This window comes from Marmota flaviventris, chromosome 3, assembly GCF_047511675.1.
Source record: "Marmota flaviventris isolate mMarFla1 chromosome 3, mMarFla1.hap1, whole genome shotgun sequence".
Classification (NCBI taxonomy): Eukaryota; Metazoa; Chordata; class Mammalia; order Rodentia; family Sciuridae; genus Marmota; species Marmota flaviventris.
This window is the reverse complement of record NC_092500.1, coordinates 152,125,538-152,147,395: the sequence shown is the minus strand read 5'-3', so window position 1 is coordinate 152,147,395 and position 21,858 is coordinate 152,125,538. Positions and strand designations below refer to the sequence as shown.

The window sequence follows — 21,858 nt, the reverse complement described above, 5'->3', positions numbered from 1 at the left end:
ATAATAGATTTGTTAAAATGACCCAATAGTCATATTAAAACATGCCAAGAAATCCACATTTAATCCTGTTTAATCTTAGGTCATATCCTAAGATTGAAACCAGACAATACAAAGCAGTAGATATTGTTAACAGGTTTTCACTTACCACTAGTGGAGGCAAAAATACATACACTAAGTTGATAGAATTCCTGGTATTCCTAATAGCTTGCTTGTTTAATAAAAGAAGAGGATAGTAGAAATGATTTGGAGGGATGGGCTATGGCCCAGTGGTAGAGCACTCACCTAGCATGTGTGCCAGTCTTTGGTTCCAAAGTCAAGAAAATATATTTATTACATGGAAGTAACCTCTAGCAGTCATAGAGAGTGGCTGCTTTGAAACCTTGAAAAAAATTTTATGTGACATTACTCACAGATATAGGACAAATTTGCCACTCTACTCAACCATTAGTGAGATAAGACATTTTATCACCTATTACTGGACTGTTCTGTATGAGTGGTGCCAAAGAATTACAAATCCTATCTGATAAACCTATGAGGGTATTTTGACCAAAGACAGATCATTAGGTGGTTCCACAAAAACAATTTTTAGTTAACAAAAAGCCTCCTGTTATCTAAAAACAGGGATGTATTTGTTATCTTGTTTAGCTAATTTCTCTCTTAAGGACAGAGGTTGACAATGTCACCTAAAATACATTTTGACTCATCCTTTCAGAAAATGACTTAGACTAATAGATTGTCTATGGATGTTTTATATAGATCAGATCATTTTTTAAGCTTTATAAAGTAGAATTGGGCATGACAGTACATGCTTGTAATCCCAGTGGCTCAGGAGGCCGATGCAGGAGGATTGCAAGTTCAAGGCCAGCCTCAGCAACTTAGTGAGGCCCTAACTCAAAAGAGAAATTTTTAAAAGGCTGGGGATGTGGCTCAGTGGTAAAGTGTCTCTAGGTTCAATCCCTGATACCCTCCACCAACAATGAATGTGTAATGTATGGAAGGTATATTATTAAATGCTATAGAAGATATATATGGGCATAAACTGCATATATGTATATTTGCAAACATGCATATAATTAAAGTTTAAAAGTTCTTACAAACTGCATCTGTACTTCTAGAGTATAGAAGTAACAGGAAAAATTTCAAAGGTAATTTTTGCTTTATAAAATTGTATATCTAAATATATAATGAAAAGAAAAATAAATGAATATATTAGGAAGCCAGACTGACAGAGGTGCAGTTATTTTGAAGACCAAGGTCATTTGGAATCACTCTGTTGAATCTCCTTATGAAACTTGTCTATAACTTATTTTAACCATTGGATATTTTTTTGGGTAGCAGTGAGCCACCATTAAGATCTCTTTAGTTACTAATTGGGGATAATTCTCCATGGCTATAACCTTACACGAGCAAGAAATTTATCTTCTTGGGATAACTAATACTTCAGGTAGAAATTCCAAATTCCTGAATCTGACTGAACTTCTCATATGTGCATGCATGACTGTAGCACTGTGGGTTCACAGGGCACAAATTTTTTTAAAAAGTAGTAAATGGTAAATGGATTGAAGAGAGATTGGTGTAGTGGAGGGAGGGGCGTTATTGGGGAAGGGGAGGGAAGTCCTAGGACTGAATTGGAGCAAGTTGTGTTCCATGCTTTTTAGATATGTCAGGGTAGGTATATCTTGGTGTTGTATATAACTAAAAATAAATTTTTAAAAAGTACCAAAATTCTGTAAATATTTCTAAATGTGAGGACAAATTCAAATCTTACACAAACATTGAGAACTAACACATTCCACAAGGCAGTGTTAATAACATGATATTAAAAACATGTTTTTTCTTAACTGTATTGATGACAATAGCCAATTAACTGGAATGCCTTTATGGATCCAATAAGGAGTAGTTTAATTCTTAAAAATGTTATGACAGACTTCTAGTTTCATTTCCAACATTTAAGAAGCCTGGAAGTTGTTACATAAAAGCATTCAATAAGAAAAAAAATGGTAAATAAGCTAAAATCAATGTCTTTTCTTGGACCTGTCAGAAAATTGAGTTCACAGAGCAAACTGCCACCCTGAAATCTGCAAGTAGGCAAATATAGAGGGTCATTGCTGGGTTCTTCTTATTTGGAACAGAAGTTGTTGATGCCATAAAATGGCAGGAACACTAAAAAGGTAATTTTGATGAATTGCTGGAGCCTGAGTATAGACTAGCATGAAACTAAGAAACTCCTTGGAGCAGATGCTATCTTAATGAGGCTGTCATATATTTGTGGATTTTATTTCCAGAAACTTCACCAAATTTTCATGGTGAAGATTAAGAGAGATAGTCTCATGGCTATAATAGGTGACAGGGAAATGAACCATTCGAAGTATTCCCAGAATATTATTCATAAAGTAAATGCCTACTCTTTAGGAAAGACTTTAACAGAACCCATCTCACCTGGGATTAGGAAATTTTCCCAACTTTAAACCCTTATCTTTCTTGTCTCATGTAAATAATAATAATAATAAAGAAGAGATAGACAAGATGCAGAGGCAGGGAAGGTGGCAGAGTGGCTCTTTGTCCAAGCGGCCACATTTATTTATAACAATAGGTTGCATTAGGTCATTAGGACCATAACCACATTATTGCTTAGAGTATCAGTAAGGTTGCTTATTCTGGAGTTACATTTCACAGTTACAATATGCAATGTTAGGAGCTTTGTGCAGTTCTCAAGAAGGTCCATTGTCTGAAGTTACTGTTAGGCAGGCAGCTCCAGGAGCACCAGAGCTTGGCAAAACATTGTAGTTATCAAGCTAGCAAGTTCCTTTGTTACCAGGGGTTATGTGCCTCAGATTAAGTTCGAAGCTGATAAGACTCTAGCATGAAGGGCATTACCATAGCAACTAGGCATCCTATGCCTCTGCACAGAAACTTTCCTAGGCACCAAGCATGCCACAGTCATGAAGTCATCAGGGACCCCAGTCCCAAACACAGAACCCCTACAGTCTCACCTCAAGAGGATGAGGGAGTTAAGAAATACTTGTGAAGAAATACTTGTGAAATACATGAACAGAAGCCTACTAAGTGATCAAAATTTAATCATAAGATTATAGAGTACTTTTTCTCTCTCACTCTTTACCATGTCAATTGGACCCAACACAATGGTGTATTATAGGTGTGAAGGTTAAAAGATGTAGACTTTATAATAAGGAAGAGTTCTTAGGAATAATCTAAAAAAGATGAGGTTGGAATTAAACATGCTAGAAGAATTTGAAGTCTCTGATACTTAGAGTTCTAGTAGAATGAAATGTAGCTTAACTCCAGGGTAGATTAATATAAATCCTATACTAAAGGCCTCTCTTTACCACTGTTCCTATGATCTAACACATCACATCTAGGTTTCAACAAAAAAAATAAGGCTCATAATCAAAGGTAAGGAAAAACAAGTCTGAACAAGTATCACAACCAAATTCAGATATTGCATAAATTTTTTTAAGTAAAAAGCAGGGATTTTAAATGAAGTATGAAAAATATGTTAAGGACTCTAATGGAAAAAGCAGAAAACATACAAGAATAGGTGAGTAATATAAGTAGAGAGATGAAAACTCAAAAGAGTTTTTAAAATGCTAATAATAAAAATGCACTAGTGAAAATGAAGATGCTTTCAATGGTTTCTACAGTAGACTAGAAAGGGCTGACAAAACAATCAGTGAGCTTGAAAATATGCCAACATAACTTCCCAAACTAAAATAGAAGGACAAAAAGGAATGGGGATAAGAAAAAAAAAAAAAACAGAACAGATTATGCATTAACTGTGAGACAATTGAAAAAAGTATAACATCCATGTAACGGGAATAGAAAAAGAAGAAGGAGAAGAAGGTGAGGAGGAGGACAAGGACGAGGAGGAAGAATAAATATTGGAAGCAGTAATGGCTGAGAATCTTAGAAATTAATGAAATTCACAAAGCCATATATCCAAGAAGTTTAAAGAACACCAAGCAGGCTAAACAACAATAACAACAACAATGAAAACACACACACACACACACACACACACCTTGACACTCTGTGTTCAAATTTCTGAAATCCAGACAATTATCAAGGGTAAAAGTATTTTATCTATAGAGGAAAAAAGGGTAAAAATTACAGTGGACTTCTTGTTACAAGCCATGAAAGTAATAAGAAAGTGGGGTGAAATATTTTTTGAAAATCCACCAACTTAAAATCCTATATCCAGTGAAATATTATTCTTCAAATGGAAATAAGAAATAAAGGTTTTTTTGAACTGTCTTGACTTTTCTAATAAAGAATTTGTCATCAGCAAGCCTGGCCTGCAAAGAATTTTGAATTTCTTTAGCAAGAATGAGACTTTATGGGGTCAAAAGCTTGGATATACAAAAACAAGGAAGAAGTTAAAATAGGATTAAATGAAGGTAAAATAAAATATTTATTTTTTTATTGGTAATCAAAATCTGTTTAATTAAAATAATAATGTTAGGTTTCTATAGCACATGGATAAATGAATTAATAGGCTTACACAGTATGGCCGGCGAGATTAGCTAGCGCTCGCTCTACTCTTTGTAACGGGAAAGCAGCGGACTACAAGAGACTGAACTGTATCTGCCTCTATTTCCAACAGACTCACATTCAACTTTCGCTCACACACACAAAGTCGGGAAAATTTTATTAATCCTTTTTAAAAAAAAATAATATAAAATTATAGCAAAAAAAAAAAAAAAGGAACCTGAACTTTAGTAACAGCTGAAACAATCTGCAGCGGCGGCGGCGGCGGCAGCGGCGGGAGAAGAGATTTAATTTAGTTGATTTTCTGTGGTTGTTGGTTATTCGCAGTCTCACGGTGATGGAAGCTGCACATTTTTTTGAAGGGACCGAGAAGCTGCTGGAGGTTTGGTTCTCCCGGCAGCAACCCGAGGCAAACCAAGGATCTGGGGATCTTCGCACTATCCCGAGATCTGAATGGGATATACTTTTGAAGGATGTGCAATGTTCAATCGTAAGTGTGACAAAAAACTGACAAGCAGGAAGCTTATGTACTCAGTGAGAGTAGCATGTTTGTCTCCAAGAGACGTTTCATTTTGAAGACATGTGGTACCACCCTCTTGCTGAAAGCACTGGTTCCCCTGTTGAAGCTTGCTAGGGATTACAGTGGGTTTGACTCAATTCAAAGCTTCTTTTATTCTCGTAAGAATTTCATGAAGCCTTCTCATCAAGGATACCCACACCGGAATTTCCAGGAAGAAATATAATTTCTTAATGCAATTTTCCCAAATGGAGCAGCATATTGTATGGGACGTATGAATTCTGACTATTGGTACTTGTATACTCTGGATTTCCCAGAGAGTCGGGTAATAAGTCAGCCAGATCAAACCCTGGAAATTTTGATGAGTGAGCTTGACCCAGCAGTTATGGACCAGTTCTACATGAAAGATGGTGTTACTGCAAAGGATGTCACTCGTGAGAGTGGAATTTGTGACCTGATACCAGGTTCTGTCATTGATGCCACACTGTTCAATCCTTGTGGGTATTCAATGAATGGAATGAAATCGGATGGAACTTATTGGACTATTCACATCACTCCAGAACCAGAATTTTCTTATGTTAGCTTTGAAACAAACTTAAGTCAGACCTCTTATGATGACCTGATCAGGAAAGTTGTGGAAGTCTTCAAGCCAGGAAAATTTGTGACCACCTTGTTTGTTAATCAGAGTTCTAAATGTCGCACAGTGCTGTCATCACCCCAGAAGATTGAAGGTTTTAAACGTCTTGATTGCCAGAGTGCTATGTTCAATGATTACAATTTCGTTTTTACCAGTTTTGCCAAGAAGCAGCAACAACAGCAGAGTTGATTAAGGAAAATGAAGAAAAAACGCAAAAAGAGAACACACATAGAAGGTGGTGGCTGCTTTATAGATGATGATACTGGGGGCCATGCTTTCCATGACCACCACCTTGTAGTTGCAGAAAGCCCTAGATGTAATGATAATGATAGTGTAATCATTTTGAAGCGTATGCATTATTATATCAAGGAGTTAGATATCTTGCATGAATGCTCTCTTCTGTGTTTAGATATTCTATGCCACTCTTGCTGTGAAATTGAAGTGCATGTAGAAAAAAACTTTTACTGTATGAAACTTTACAACATTTGTGAAAACAATTCAATTTGGTTTATGCACAGTGTAATATTTCTGCAGGTATCGTCCAAAATTCCCCACAGACAAGGCTTTCGTCCTCATTAGGTGTTGGCCTCAGCCTAACCATCTGGGACTGTTCTATTATATTGCTGCCAGAATTTTACATCCAATTACCTCCACTTTCTAGAACATATTCTCTACTAATGTTATTGAATCCAGTTTCTACTTCATACAGATGTTTTTTGCAACAGCAATTAAATTTTTCTTTCACAAGACAAGTCCTTAAAATGATTCTAGTTACTCATTTTGTGTATTTACTATTTTAATAATTGTTTCTGCATTTGTAGTCTTTTGATTTTTTTTTCCCTCAACCTGGTGTCTTCCCCTCCAGCCCCACAAATGAAGCAAAAAACTTACACTGTGGGTTTATATACTAATCTTATATCCCAGGTGGGGAAAATCTCCGGGTTTAATTTTCTTTTAAGGGCATATTAATTTGGCCTCCTTTTTAATGGCATGGGCTCTTTTGGAAGGTAAGTGACAATATTAAATATTTCTCACAAAAGAATTTTAAGCATCTCCAATATTGACTAGCAGGGAGGACATAGAGTTATAGATTTGGGTATGCTAACTAAACTGTACACCCCATGTTATGCTATGCTCTTTGATAAATGAGATTAGCTTCAAACAGTACCATGCCTTTCCTAACTCGCTAAGTAGTAATCTAAAAGGATTTTTATCACTAAGTAGATAAGTAGGGAGATTTAGTATATAGGTTGTCCTGGATTCATTAAATCCTGTCAGCTTGGATCATCCACCTTAACTTTTACTTTTAGTAGTCATTGCCACTAATTTCCTATAATAGTGTATTATAAACTTTGTTTCAAAGCAGATCAGTGGTTTTCCATCTTAAGACTTAAAAGTTATGTGATTGATAACTTGTTCTGACTTCATCTGTTCCCTTAATATCTTCCTCCTTCCATGGTATTCAAAGATAAAATGAATAACTGCCCAGAATGAAAATTGTACATGTTATTCAGATATTCCCATGTGTAGCAGAATGTATGGATGGATTTTTTAAAATTAAAATTCTAAAAATATTCAGTGAGAAATGACAAGTAATACTGGCTTTCAAGAGTTGTGATCTTTTATCTATATTTGCAAATACTGTGGTATTTAAGCAACTGAGAACAGCAAAATTGACTATTTTGTATTTCTTGAATTCAATATTTTCTTGATAATTTCTGGATTGATGCAGTGATGCTTTGTTCCTTCCATAGTTATAAACGAAAAGCATTTTTTCAGTGTTTCTCAACAAAATCTGCTTGGTTTGAAATCAGGTGGTTAGAACACTGTTTTGACTTATATCTCAAGCATGCTGTTGATCGAATGTTTCATTGAGGAAGCTTTCAATCAACTCGATCTGTTTGATTCCTAATGAGCACAGCACGTAATGTTTTGACTTGCTCTGTTGTGAGAACCTATACTCAAGGGTGGATTTTGTTTTCGAGCAGTATCAGTGGATTGGTAATGTTTGTTGGCTTTGAGGTCCGATTTTTATTTAAAATTTTTTTTCTTTCCCCTAATAGTCTTAAGACTTCTAATGTTGAAAACTTGGCAAAAATTTATGTGGAACAAAGCCTATAAAAATGAAAATTGTAGATTGAATAGGATCTATCCTAGTGTGATAGAAGAGGGAAAATTTTGGTGCCATATTTCTCTCTTCATTAGTGTTGACTTAAATCAGTTGAAATGTATTTCTGTATCACAATTTAAGCTTCAATAAAAGTTTGCTTACTTAAAAAAAAGAAATTAATAACAGCAATATCATAAATGATAGGAGGGAGAAAGTGAGAATACTGCTATAAGATACCCATATTGCTCAAGAAGTGGTCTGAGAATTATTTGTAGGTGAAATTGGATTAGTTGTAAATGTATAATGAAAACAACAAAGCAAATCCTCAAATAATTTATTAGCATACTATAAGCAATACATTGAGAGAAAATACAAAGCAATCATGTAAAGTGCTTAAGTAAATCAGAGAAGGTAGAAGAATGGAAAAGAAAAAATAAACAACAGTGCAGTGAATAGAAAATGATTTTACATATGAAAGATTAATCCAGTTCTACCAATATCATGCCACTTAATCAGAAACTTAAAAGACTATCAGAGAAGACAAAGCAGAATTCAGAAAAAGAAGATTTATCAAGGACAAAGGCAGACATGACATAATGGGAAAAAGTCAATTAGAAGATATAAAAATCTTTAATACATGTGCACTTAACAGCAGAGTATCAAAGAAAGAAGAAAAACCTGAAAGAAAAGCAAAGGGAAAGAGGCAATCACTATTATATTTGAAAAATTTAACATCTTTCTTTCAAGTGATAGAGCACTCATAATCTCAGTAAGAATGTAGTTGACTTGAACAATAGAATCAATAAGATCAAATGTACAGTTTTAGAATGCTGCACTCAACAGCAACAAAATATTCATTTTGCTCAAGCTTATATGGAACAATCACCAAACTAGATGACATTCTGGGTCATAAACAATCTAAAAAATTTAAAAGAATAGAAAACATAGTTTTTGGTCAGAACAGTAAGGAATTAAGCAAAGAATGAGTAACAGAAAAATAGATGAGGAATTACCCAATATCTGGAGATTGAAATTTTTCCCAATAGCTCAAGACATTTAAAAATTTAGGATTATATTTAATAAAGTATATACAGGATTTATGTGTAGAAAACTACAAACCTCAGATGAAAGAAAGCAAAGAACATCAATATAAAAATAGATTCTGTGTTAATGGATTGGGAAACTGAATATTATTAAAATGTCAGTTCTTTCCAAATTATTCTGCCAATTCAACACAATCCCAGTGAAATATCCAGAAAGCTATTTTGTGGACACTGATTAAGGAAAATTCAACGACCTAAAATAGGTCACAACATTTTGAAGAAGAATGAAGTTGGAGGATTCATACTACCTGTTTTCAGAGCTCATTTTGAAGTTACAATAATTCAGACAGTGTGCTATTGGTGAAAGGACACAGATATTAATGAAACAAAATAGAGAGCATAGAAATAGACCCATATAAATATAGTCTTCTCATCTTTGTAAAGTAACAAATGCAGGCCTATGGTAAAAGGATCATCATCTTTTCAACAGATTTGCTGGAAATATTGGAAATCCAGACACAAAATTTATAACTTTCACAAAAATTAACTCAAAATGGACACAAACACAAATGTAAAACATGAAACTCTAAAAAGTTTCAGAAGAACATGTAGGATAATATATAGGCACTTTAGAAATGAGCTTTTAGATACAATACCAAAAGCAGAATCCATGGAAGAAAAAAAAAATGATACATCAGACTTTATTAAAATCAGAGATTCTGCTCTGAGAGGACAATATTAAGAAAATTAAAAGAGTAGTCACAGGCTGAGAGAAATATGCAAAGGCATGATAGAGGATTTGATCCAAAATACGCATTCTGCTGCTGTATATACCTAATTAGAACAAATAAATAAAGTAAACAGAAAACAAGAAAAAATATGGAAGTCACTCTTAAAACTCAACAATAAGCCTATAAAAAAAACCCAGTTTAAAATGAACAAAAGATCTGAAGAGATACTTCATCATAGAAGATGTAGAAGTGGCAAATAAGAACAGGAAAATTTTCTCAAGAATATTTTTCATCTGGAAATTGCAGGTTAGAAACAATGAGATACTGCTATATGTTCAGTAGAATGACTCAAACCTTCCCTATCCTCCCTCCCCACAAAATAATTCATAGTACCAATTACTGATAAGGATATAGAACAACCGGAACTCTCATTGCTGGTGGAAGTACAGTGGTATGGACATTTGGGGAATCATTTGGGAAGATATTATGATCTTCAATAAAATTCAGGAAATGTTGCTCCTGGGTATTAATGCAACTGATTTGAAAACATGTGTACACAAAAAAACCTTTATGCCAAATTTTATAGCAGCTTTATTTATAATCACTAGAAGAAATCTTCAATATACAAATGAATACGCAAGTCATTGTATTTTGATACAATGGATATTATTCAGTGATAAAATGAAAGACATGGATTAAGTTTAAGGGAATATTCTAAGTGAAAGAAGCCAGTATGCAAAGGCAATATAGCTTATAATTTTAGTTATATTACATTATGGAAATGGCCATTAAAAAGACAATAAAAAGATTATTGCATGTTAAGGGTTTGGGAGAGAAGTGTAATTCCCTACTCATTCTGTGTGTGCTCTACAAAGTGACATCCTTCCAAAGAGAACAATATGGAAAAAAAAAAGAAACAAAAAACAGGGTGTAACTTCATAGTGAAGAACTTGATGCTATCAAAACCAAATGATCAAGTTCAGTGTCAACAATGATAAGGCATGTTAATAGTAGTACACTTGAAAAGTTGTTGTTATTAAAAAAGGTGATTAATCTTTGTGGTGTTCCTTCCCAAAACTCATAACCTAAACACGAAAAAAATATATATCAAAGGCAGACATCAGACAAACTTCAATTAAGGGATATTCTCCTAAACACTTGTCCATTCCTCCTCAAAACTGCCACCTCCAAAGGAGCCTAAAAAGACAAGATAACTAATTATAATGTGGTTCCCTGAATGGGATCTTGGAACCCAAAACAGACATTCGGTACAAATTCAGGAAATCTGGAAAAGATATGTATTATTTAATAATAATATGTCAAAATTAGTTTATTAATTGTGGAAAAAATGCATCATGATGAAAGATGTCACTAGTAGGGAAATCTGGGCATGTGAGTATGGGAACTCTGTGCTAACCTTGCATTAATTTTGTAAATCAAAAACTATTCTAAAAAACAAAGTTTATTTAAACAAAACTCATCAGCTGGCAGTCTGAAAGTTTGCTGGGGCCCCTTCGGCTGTGGCTCTCAATAAACAAAACTATCGAAAAATGTCATAACAATCCTGCCTGTTTTCATATGATAATGTTTCCACAGTATAGAATTATTTAAATAGTTCTTCCTTTAAAGAAAGGAGGCAATATCTCAAAATAAGATAAAGAAAAGACAGAGGAAGTGATTTTAAACTATGCAGTTTTCTCTTTTAGAACTGTCCAATTCAAATTTTCTTTGACAGATTTGTTTTACATAATTAAATCTGAAAGAATTTTCATACCTCTTATACTTGTGCCAAAATTAAGATGCCAAGAAAAGTATCCATTTCAAAGGAGAAAGGAAGTGGCTACCCAGATTGTAAAATAAAGACTGTTCCTGAGAAACAGAGAAGTAAACCAGAGAGAAGATAAAATGTTAGATGAAGATGGATGACAGCAAATGCTTTAGAAGGCTTAGGAAATGACTAGACATTCACAGTGGGTACTTGCTGAAAGAGAAATAGAAGTAAAGTATCAGGTACAGATGTTTCTTAGGATATGAAATCACACAATAGAAACACTTCTTCAAACAAACTCTTGTACTGAAAATCAGCTTTCTTCCCAATGAATTGGTTTAGAAAATTATTTCCTGTTCAGTGTAAAATAGCACTCAAAAAGGCTTCACTATGAGGTTTGCAATTTAGTGCAAAGGAAAAATTACTCCATGGATATTTATAAAGACAATGAATTTGAGAAACCACTCGCTTCACTTAAAGACAACAATAAATATTTATTAAATACTTAAAATATGTATTACATAAATATTGTCCTAAATATTTAAGTTAGTTATCTTATTTAATTTGTTTTTTCAAAACTACCCTTTGAGTAGATATTATTTTATTTCCATTTTACCAAAAATGAAGTCAGATATATGGGATTCTATCAAAGTATTTAGTAAGTATGAAGTGCTAGCATTTGAACCCAACAACAGTGCTTCAGACTGATACTCCAACCCACTTTATAACACTGCCTACTAGACATAAGTAAATAAGACTATTTGGCTGAAAGAAACTTTTTCTAGTTGTCAATAGGATTTTCATATAAATATTACTTAAATTTCTCAAGCTCTTAATATTAGATATATATTTCACTATTCAGAGTTGATAAGGTAACATTATAAAGACAAATGAATTTATAGTTTCCATTGAAATGCCAGTTTTTAACTAGATAGTATTGATACTTCAAACATAGATATTAGCAAGATCTGAGGAAGGTTCTATCATAACATTAAGCACAAAATGTGGAGCAATAAAAAGTCAAGAATTGAAAAATAGGTCAGACCTATTATCTGTTCATACTTGCCTTAGTGTGGTTTCTGTTGTGATGACAGAATAACAGGGACTGGGTAATTTATAAAGAAAATAAACATTTCTTATAATTCAGAAGCCTGGGAAGTTCAGGTTGAGGGACCACATCTGCTGAGGGCCTTCCTGTTGCATTATAATATGGCAGAAGGCATCACTGGCAAGAAAATAGTACACATGAAAGAAAAAGGCGGAATGGGGCACAACACATCCCTTTTATGAGGAACCCACTCCCATAATAACACTGCCAGAATAACAGCATATGATCTAATCACCTCTAAAGGACCATTCTTTCAACAGAGTAACATTGTTAATTAAGTTACTGAACATGAACTTTAGAGGTCACATTCAAACAACTGCAATATTTGAATGTCTACAAAAAAATAACATCAAATTCCCTGGGCTGAAGATAAACTGGAAATATCCTCACAGACAGTTCTCATATGATTTTGATCAGTGTCCTATTTTCTCATTTGTCAGTGGGGGGGGGGGGGGGGGGCGTGAAACAAAAGGCAAGTGTCCCTGAGGATGTCTTATAATTTTAAGTACAAGAATCTGGGTAAGAAAGTATATTGGACCATAAACCAGATTGGGGTTGGTGGATTCTCAGATAACATCAAGATCTCTTTCTTAGAAGAGGCCTGTCAGTAGAGACAGAGCATAACCACACACCAAAGGCTTGCCATCTCCTGACTATACATAGAGTCATACAAACATCTTAGAAGTAAAAGTTCTACAGAGACTGGAGAGGGCAAAATCAGGAGTCCTTGAGTTTAAATTGAAAGTGATGGGATACTGCAGTAAATGATTTGGGATTGGATTGCCTGTGATTATGTCTCCAACATGAATTAGAAATGGAGATGGACATATTATACATAAATGGAGTGCAATCTATTCCAATTTTGATCCCATTCTAGTGGTTGTACATGATGTGGAGCTACACTGGTCATGTATTCATATATGAGAATTAGGGAAGTTATATCCCATTCGTTGTACTGTCTTTCCTATTCTCATCTCCCCTTCCTTCCTTTCATTTCTCTTTGTTGAATCCAGTGAATTTCTATACTTCCCCTCCTTACCCTCCCTTGTTATAGGTTAGCAACTACATATCAGACAGAACATTCAGCCTTTGGTATTGGGAGACTAGTTTATTACACTAAGCATGATATTCCCTAGTTCCATTCAGACATAATTTAATTTTTCTTTATGACTGAGCAATATTCCATTGTGTATATGTACCATATTTTCTCTATCCATCTGTTGAAGGGCACCTAGGTTGGTTCCATAGCTTGGCTATTGTGCATTGAGCTTCTGTAAACATTGATGTGGCTGTATCACTGAACAACAATGATTTTAAGTCCTTTGGGTATGTATGTCAAAATATACACTGTTATGTATATCTAAAAACAACAAATTAAAAAAAAAAACAAACGGAGATTGAGATATTTTAAATTGTGGAAAAATAAAGAAGTTACATGTCTACAAAGCTGTATTATTAATGTCATAAATTAACTAATTATGAAGTTTATCACCTTATATTTCTTTTTGGTATAGCAACACTATTATGATATAATTCACATACCATAAAGTTTTCATAGTTTGAGAATTTCACTAGTAGAAATTTTTAACTAAGAGTTTTAGTTTTAATATGTATTTCCTTGCTATCATTTCTTTTCTTTGTAAATTTATTTCTATTTTTTAAAAGAGAGAGAGAGAATTTTTTAATATTTATTTTTCAGTTTTCGGTGGACACAACATCTTTATTTTATTTTTATGTGGTGCTGAGGATCAAACCCAGCGCCCCGCGCATACCAGGCAAGCGCGCTACCACTTGAGCCTCATCCCCAGCCCTATTTTTATTTTTTAAATGAACTTTTTATACTTCAAAAATCTTGGGGGTTTCCAGTGTTGATCCTAATTATAATTTTCACTGATACAAACTTTAATTCTGGTATTGCTTTTTATTTTCTTAAAACAAAACTTTTTTATTTTCATTTAATCTTACCATTTTCTTACTATGATCCACTTGTCTTATGTGACATTTTAAGGTATATGTGAGCTTCAGAGATCCGGACTCAAATCTAGGGTTTTAAATACCATACAGGAGATGCTGAGCTACAGACAGAATTGAAAGCCATTGTCATAGTTCAGTTTTCAGGGTCTGTAAATATTTTGTGTAGTGAGTCTATTTCTCTGAAAAATCTTCTATTTGATCCACAAATAAGGTGCTCTGATATTATAATCAGACAAAAAAAATGATAGGTAAAAAGATATATAAATAATTCTCTATTCCCTAAGAAAGTTTAGGGTTGGATAGAAACATAGATGGATGGATAGATACATATAATTATACATATGTTCATGTATCATAAGAATTACAGACACAAGGAGAAAGAACTTGTATTTTTAACCAAAATACTGTAGGATTTCTTGTCTGAAAAACTAGTCAACCTCCCTGGATGAGATATATCTCTATTTTGTCACCTCTCAAATGAAATGAACAATTCTATAACATATAATAGAAGTGTCTACATATAATACATATCAGAAATATAGGGATTGCTTACCATGTGCTCAAGTACCTTCCCATGTGGAATTCAGTTTATTATGCTAATTAAATATGTGAATAAGAAAATCAACATAAGCTCAATTAGTGCATGTACACACAGGATTCACTTAGGACACCATGAGATTTGGGACTATCAGGAACAATTCTTGGAGAATATTAGCACTAGATTTTTTGGCAAAAACATTTCCTTAGTTAAATACAATATAATACATTCTAGCATCATGTTTATGTCTTTGTTAAAGATGAGACAGACACAGGAGAGAAATGCTGACCAAGTTAATGTTGCAGGAAATTGGTGTCATTACAAAGTATTAAAGAACATGTATGCTTCATTATTAAAACTCTATTAGTGGCTGGGTTTGTAGCTCAATGGGAGAGTGCTTGCTTAGCACATGTGAGGCACTGGGTTTGATCCTCAGCACCACATAAAAATAAAAAAAAATAAAGGCATTGTATATATATTCCATTAGTAAGAAAGGATTATCTAGGTCTGGGAATATAGCTCTGTAGTAGAGAACTAGCCTAGCATGCAGAAAGCCCTAGTTTCAATCCCCAGCATCATGAAAAAGAAAGAAAGAACAAAAGAAATGGCTATCTGTTAATGTAATTCTATAGTTGGGAGTCTATCTTATAAGATATATATTATGAAAATTATAATTTAATCATTTGCCCTGGGCCACCAGTAAGACATCAGTTGGTTTCAGATTTGGGAAATACTGTGGAATTATATCCTCACTATTATAGCAATCTAATGCAAATCAAACCTTCTCTAATACAAAATAATTTAATAAATTCACACTAAAATAAAGTGTGACTTTAGAATTTAATGGTATGATTAATTTTTTTGTAGTTTTAATTTTCAATTCCAAATGAGTACATATTGATTCCTCCATATAAGTGTGTGGGGTATGTAGGAAAATACAAAATTCTGTGTGTTCACAAAATAGGAAAGTTAATCTGATTATCTAAATTTATTTAGAATTTTTTAAAATTTTTAGTTGTAGGTGAACAAAATGCCTTTATTTTATTTTTATGTGGTGCTGAGGATCGAACCTAGTCCCTCACGGGTGCTAGGCTAATGCTCTACCACTTAGCTACAGCCCCAGACCCTATTTAGAATTTTTTATTCAAAAGATTCACAATTCTGCAGTACCATTGAATATCTTGCCTCATTATTGATTTAGTAATTATTGGAAAGGCCATGTACTCCTTTGTAAAAAGAATGTGGACTTCTGAGTCAACAATTTGCCTCTGGACTTAGTAAATCACTCAGTTATATAAAATTATGCAAAGGCTTAGTTTTATCATTTGGAAAATGGCCAGTTACCCCATAATATTGCTTTAGAGAATTATTAAGGTAATATGATTTAAGTGCACTGATAGAAACATAAAATGTATGTGCCAACTCTTAATACAGTGACCATATGTATGGATATTTTGCAGGGGGGCAATATAATAGTAACATTAATAAATCCACTGAGACAATAAGTACAAATCAGAATAGCACAGGGCAAAAATGAATGCATACCAATCTAATGAAAAACTGCATTTTAAACACTCAGTATCAGTCTGTTAGCTAATTGTTAGCTTTCTGTTACTATAACAAATACCCGAGATAATCAATTCACAAAAGGCAAGGGTTTATTTTGGCTTACAGTTTTGGAGGTTTCAGTCCACAGTCTTTTGGCCCTGTGCTTTTGGGACTATGGTGAGGCAGCACATCATGGAAGAACTTGTAGAATAACAAAGGTGCTCACCTCATGGTGACCAGGAAGAGAAAAACAGAAAGAAGCAGGGGTCACGATTCCACTATCTGCTTCAAGGGCACAAAGATCAACCCTCCCACCTAGCCTTACATCTTAAATATTCTATACCCTCTACTGAGCACTACTCTCAGGAACAAGTATTTGGAAGACATTCCAGATCCAAACCTTAGTATTCAGCAGCTCAACATCTTACATTTTATTCTTATAGTACAAACTCAACAATCCATTTGCTCTGGGGAAATTCTATCTAAATAAGATTAGTGTAATTTCTACTTGAAATCCCAAATAGAAGCCAAAAGTGAAGGGAATTTTAAATAGTTTTCTTTAGTATGTGCAAAAAGAAAACTCCTAAATAAATTTTGAAATGTTAAAAATTACTATTTTTGTCTTAAATTTTACTTAATTGAGATCAATTCATTACCAATTTGAGATTGCTTCAGAATGACATTTTAGCTGTCATTAGGAAGAATATGCCATTTCCTGAATTTATTTGGTTTGTGTTTTATTACCATTATTGAAATACTCCTGCATTCTACCTAAGAACTCATTTTAACTTAAAAATATTATTTTGTTTTATTGGCAGTTTTTTAAAAAAACCTTTCAAATATTGTGGCTAACTATCAATGTATTTATTCCATATGATTTTTTCCATTTGTGTTTGAATAACATCCATAAAATAGCCTGTATCTGATACCATTTTTTCATTGTCATTCTATATTAGAACTAAAATTAACCTTTAACTGAGGCATAAAGTTCATGTCATATGAACAAATGACCCAGCCATCACAGCCTTCCATTTTTTTTTTTTCTATTAGGCTCATGTCACTAAGAGAAATAAATTATTTGGAGTCTCTTTCTACTTAAAAGGACATGCAAGTATAACACAATAAGAATATATCATCTCTGGGAAAATTACAAATATAGTAAATTTCCAAAGAACGTGACTTTCCTGAACTAGAAGAGCAAGAGACAGTGCCATTCCTTCCCTGATTGTCTCATCTGAAAACAATCAAACTGTCATTCCAGGTAAATTAATTTCACTTTTCATTTCTCTAGGATAAGCAGTTTTAACTTTTATTGCAAAGTGATGTTTATGTATTTTAAACAGATGTCATGTAGCCACATTCTCATTGACATGTTGCATTATTCAGAAAGCCAATAAAATGTTGACTCACAATTTACAAGCAACTTATCTAAAGAGAGCCTTCTTTCTTAAAGAAAAAGGTCACTAATTCCTTTATTTCCCATCTTCAAGCAAGAATTAGTGGTGAGAAGCCATTAGCCATATAGTCCAGCAAACAGAGTTTAGAGTTACTCAAATGTGGTGTATAATCTACTTTAAAAAAAAAAAAGACTTTGAGAGAAATTATTTTCTTATATTCAAGTTTCTACCTCCATTTTAAAAACTAATTGTATTTCTTTGATATTCTTCTAAATATTCTTACTGTAAGATTCTAAGGTCTTCAGTAGTCCGAATTCAACAATATCTGATTTTTACATTGTAAAAAATAATCTTTCATAAACCTAAACTTCAGTAGCTGCAAGAAACCAATCTACCCACTCAATTTGAGTGATTTCCATCCAAATTTCTATACCAAATGCTATAATATTCTTTAAGGTTCAGATCATATTTCTTCTCCCCAGAATGTCTTCATACCTACTATTTTCTCATTTGTTTGCCTAACATTCACCTGGATGGTTTCTATGCATTTTTCAAATTTCAGAAAAAAGAAATGGTTCTTCTTCTTTTAAAAAAAATCTTACCTAACTTCTCAGATTAAAGTTTCCTATCCTTCATCACATCACATTTTTTTCTTTGCATGCAAGAGTATCAGGACAGCAATCAGTCAGTGCCTGCCCTTCCACTTTAAGAAAAATGACAATGTGAGCACCTGATAGTAAAATATGCAAATGATACGGGTTAAAGCAAGTTTTTTTTCAGAAGGAAGGAAATTAATGATTTCTCATTGTTTGCAGTCCAACAAAAATGTGATGGTAGCTAAATGTACTTGTGACAATATCAGATGTTACAGATGATGATAAGAGTTGCAGAAATATAACTGAAGACTATGAAAAGAAATATTAATTCTTATTAATTGAACTTGAAAAAATTGTAAAGAATATATTATTTAAAAAGACTTTAAAGATAAATAAAGCCTTTAGCATGTATATATGATAGAAAGTAAGTTCTTGGGGAAGGGCAAGAAGTCTACATGGTAGACAAAGAACCACACAACTTTGGGATGTTGACACAAGATGGAACAGAAAGAAGTGAAGTGAGAATGTAAAATATTGTACCTGAATCTAGAATACTAATCCATATCAAAAGCTTCTGCTCCTTCACCTGCTTATTTTTGATAAAGAGGAACTTGATCTGAAATTAAAACCATATTAAGAAGAGTTGACAATGAAAGAGGATGCATAGGACATTTCTTTAAGTTTTTCTTTATAATGACCTTACCTGGTATATGATAAGAAAAGACTTATTATACAATAACATTACACTTTCTTCTCTTTTTAAAAAATTTCACTCTGCTTAATTCTTATAAAATGGTTGTTCCTCAAAATATGTCCAGAACCAAAGATAAATTTATACTGCTTTGCCGACCATCACTATGAGAGATGTTTGTTCCAAATATGAATCAGAAGATGATCATGAGATCATCTGAATATCTTGTCTGGGCCTGAGGATATGACAATAGAGGATGGAAAACAAGGTAATATTTGTAACAAATGACCACAAGCTATTGGCTTAAACTCACAGAATTTTATTCTCTCAAAATTTTGAAGTTAAGGCCAAACCCCCTTTAAAAGTCCTGGGGAAAAATCTTTTCTTTGATTTTCAAGTTGTTGGTAGTTTCTGTTTCTTAGCTTGTGACAGCATTACTCCAATCTCTGCCCCTGTGGTTATGTGGATCATCTGGCCTTCTCCACCATGTGACTATGTATCTTTTCCTGTCTTCTTTTCTAATAATGACTCTTGTCACTAGATTTACCACTCATTGTAATGCAGGATGATTTTCATCTCAAGATTCTGAATTATATCTGCAAAGACTCTTGCAAATAAGGTTATATTCATAGATTCTTGGGATTAGGACATGAGCGTATCTTTTGGGGGCACTATCCAACCCTCTAGAGTCAAGCATTATGCCCTTTGATTATACTACTCATAAATATATATATTCTTTTTTTCCGTTTCCTTTTCTAAGACCCCTACCACATAACACTGTCTAATTCAATGGAATTACTGATGTGGAACTAAGAAGAGTTTTTACTCCAGTAATCATCTATAAACCGGAATAGTTTTGAATATCCTCAAAATAGTACAAGAGAGGGGCTGGGGTTGTGGCTCAGCGGTAGAGTGCTCCCCTAGTGCGAGTGAGGCACTGAGTTTGATCCTCAGCACCAAATAAAAATAAATAAAAATAAAGGCATTGTGTCCACTTACAATTAAAAGGAATCTTTGGATCTTGACCATATTTTGCTACATTTTCTCTGCAGTGTGGAGCTTGATTTATCCTTCTATATTTTGAATTACAAAGCACCTGTCTCATTATACCTTCAGTAATTGTAAGTTTTATCATTTTTTAATTATTATTTTTTGATAAGTACAAAATAAAAATAGATGAACTCTACATTCCTAGAAGAAAAATTCACAAAAAGAATACAGGCACAGATTAAAAGATAATAGGATGAGTTACCAGAAGGAGGGTCTATTAGGTAGCATAATTGACTCCCAGAAATGTTACTATTATAATCCCTGAAATCTTCAAGTATGCTAATTTACATGGGAAAGGGGAATTTAGTTTGCAAATGGAATAAAGGTTGCTCATTAGCTGACCATACAATAGGAGATTGCCCTGTTTAATCTAGGTGAGCCCAGGGTAACCACAAAGGTCCTTAGTAAAAGAGGGAAGCAGAAGTCACAGAATGAAATAGTATGAATGAAGTTATGTAAGAGACCCATTTGACATCCTGCTTCTTTCTGACCTTTAAAATGGAGGAATAGAGATATTAGTCATAAAATGTGATAGCTTGTAGGTGTTGTAAAGAAAAAATAAACAGATTTTTCCCTAGAACTTTCAGAAATGAACACAGCCCTACTGGAAACTGCTTTTTAGCCAGTGAGACCCATTTTGGCCTTCAGAATTATTGCAACAATAAAAAGGAATCCAAGGGCTTCAAGAAAAATAGACTTGGAATAACAGTGTAAAAATTTATATTGTGGACAAAAATTCCATGCAAATCCCCTTTAATAGTGTTTTTTATTATGATACCTTTTGATTCTGTGGCATTGGTGGTAATGTCTCCTCTTTTATTTATGATATTATTTCTTTGAATCCTCTCTCTTTTTTAAAAGTTTACTGGAAGTTTCATCCATTTTATCTTTAAATATAAAAGACAATTTGATTTTATTGACTTTTTTCCCTATTTTAAATTTCTGCTTCCCTCACATGTGCTTTAATATTTGTTATTTCCTTCCTTCTGCTTTCTTGGGGCTTACTTTGTTTTTCTTTTGCTGGCTCCTAATGTTAGGTTTCTCTTTTGAGCTCTTTTCTCTTTTTTCATGGAGGCATGTTTTTGCTATAAATACCTCCTTGGTACCACATTTGCTGAATCTTGTATTTTGATATATGTTGTATTTGCATTTTCAATTGAGGTACTTTCTAAATTTTTTTTTATTTCTTCTTGGTTCCCGTTGTATGTTCTTTAGCTTTTATATATTCTTGCATTTTCTAATTTTCAATATAAATTTATTTGTTTATTTATTTATGTGGTACTGGGTATTGAGTACAGGGCCTATATAAGCTAAGCAATCTCTCCACCACTGACCTACATTCCCAGTTCACTTTTTTTTTTTTAAAGAGAGAATTTTTTAATATTTATTTATTTATTTATTTTAGTTTTCAGTGGACACAACATCTTTATTTTATTTTTATGTGGTGCTGAGGATTGAACCCAGCATCTGTCGCATGCCAGGCAAGCGCTCTACCGCTTGAGCCACATCCCCAGCCCCCCAGTTCACTTTTAATATTTAATTTTGAGACAGGGTCTCACTAAGTTTTCCAGGCTGGTCTCAAACTTGTGATCTTCCTGCCTCAACCTCCAAGTATCTGGGATTATAGGCATGAGCCACAACACC

The 21,858-nt window shown here is 33.5% G+C and overlaps 1 pseudogene; it reads left to right on the top strand.

Moving 5' to 3' along the window:
• The first annotated feature begins 4,719 nt into the window (after positions 1–4,719).
• On the top strand, positions 4,720–6,001 carry LOC114085757 (S-adenosylmethionine decarboxylase proenzyme pseudogene; annotated as a pseudogene).
• The last annotated feature ends 15,857 nt before the right edge of the window (positions 6,002–21,858 follow it).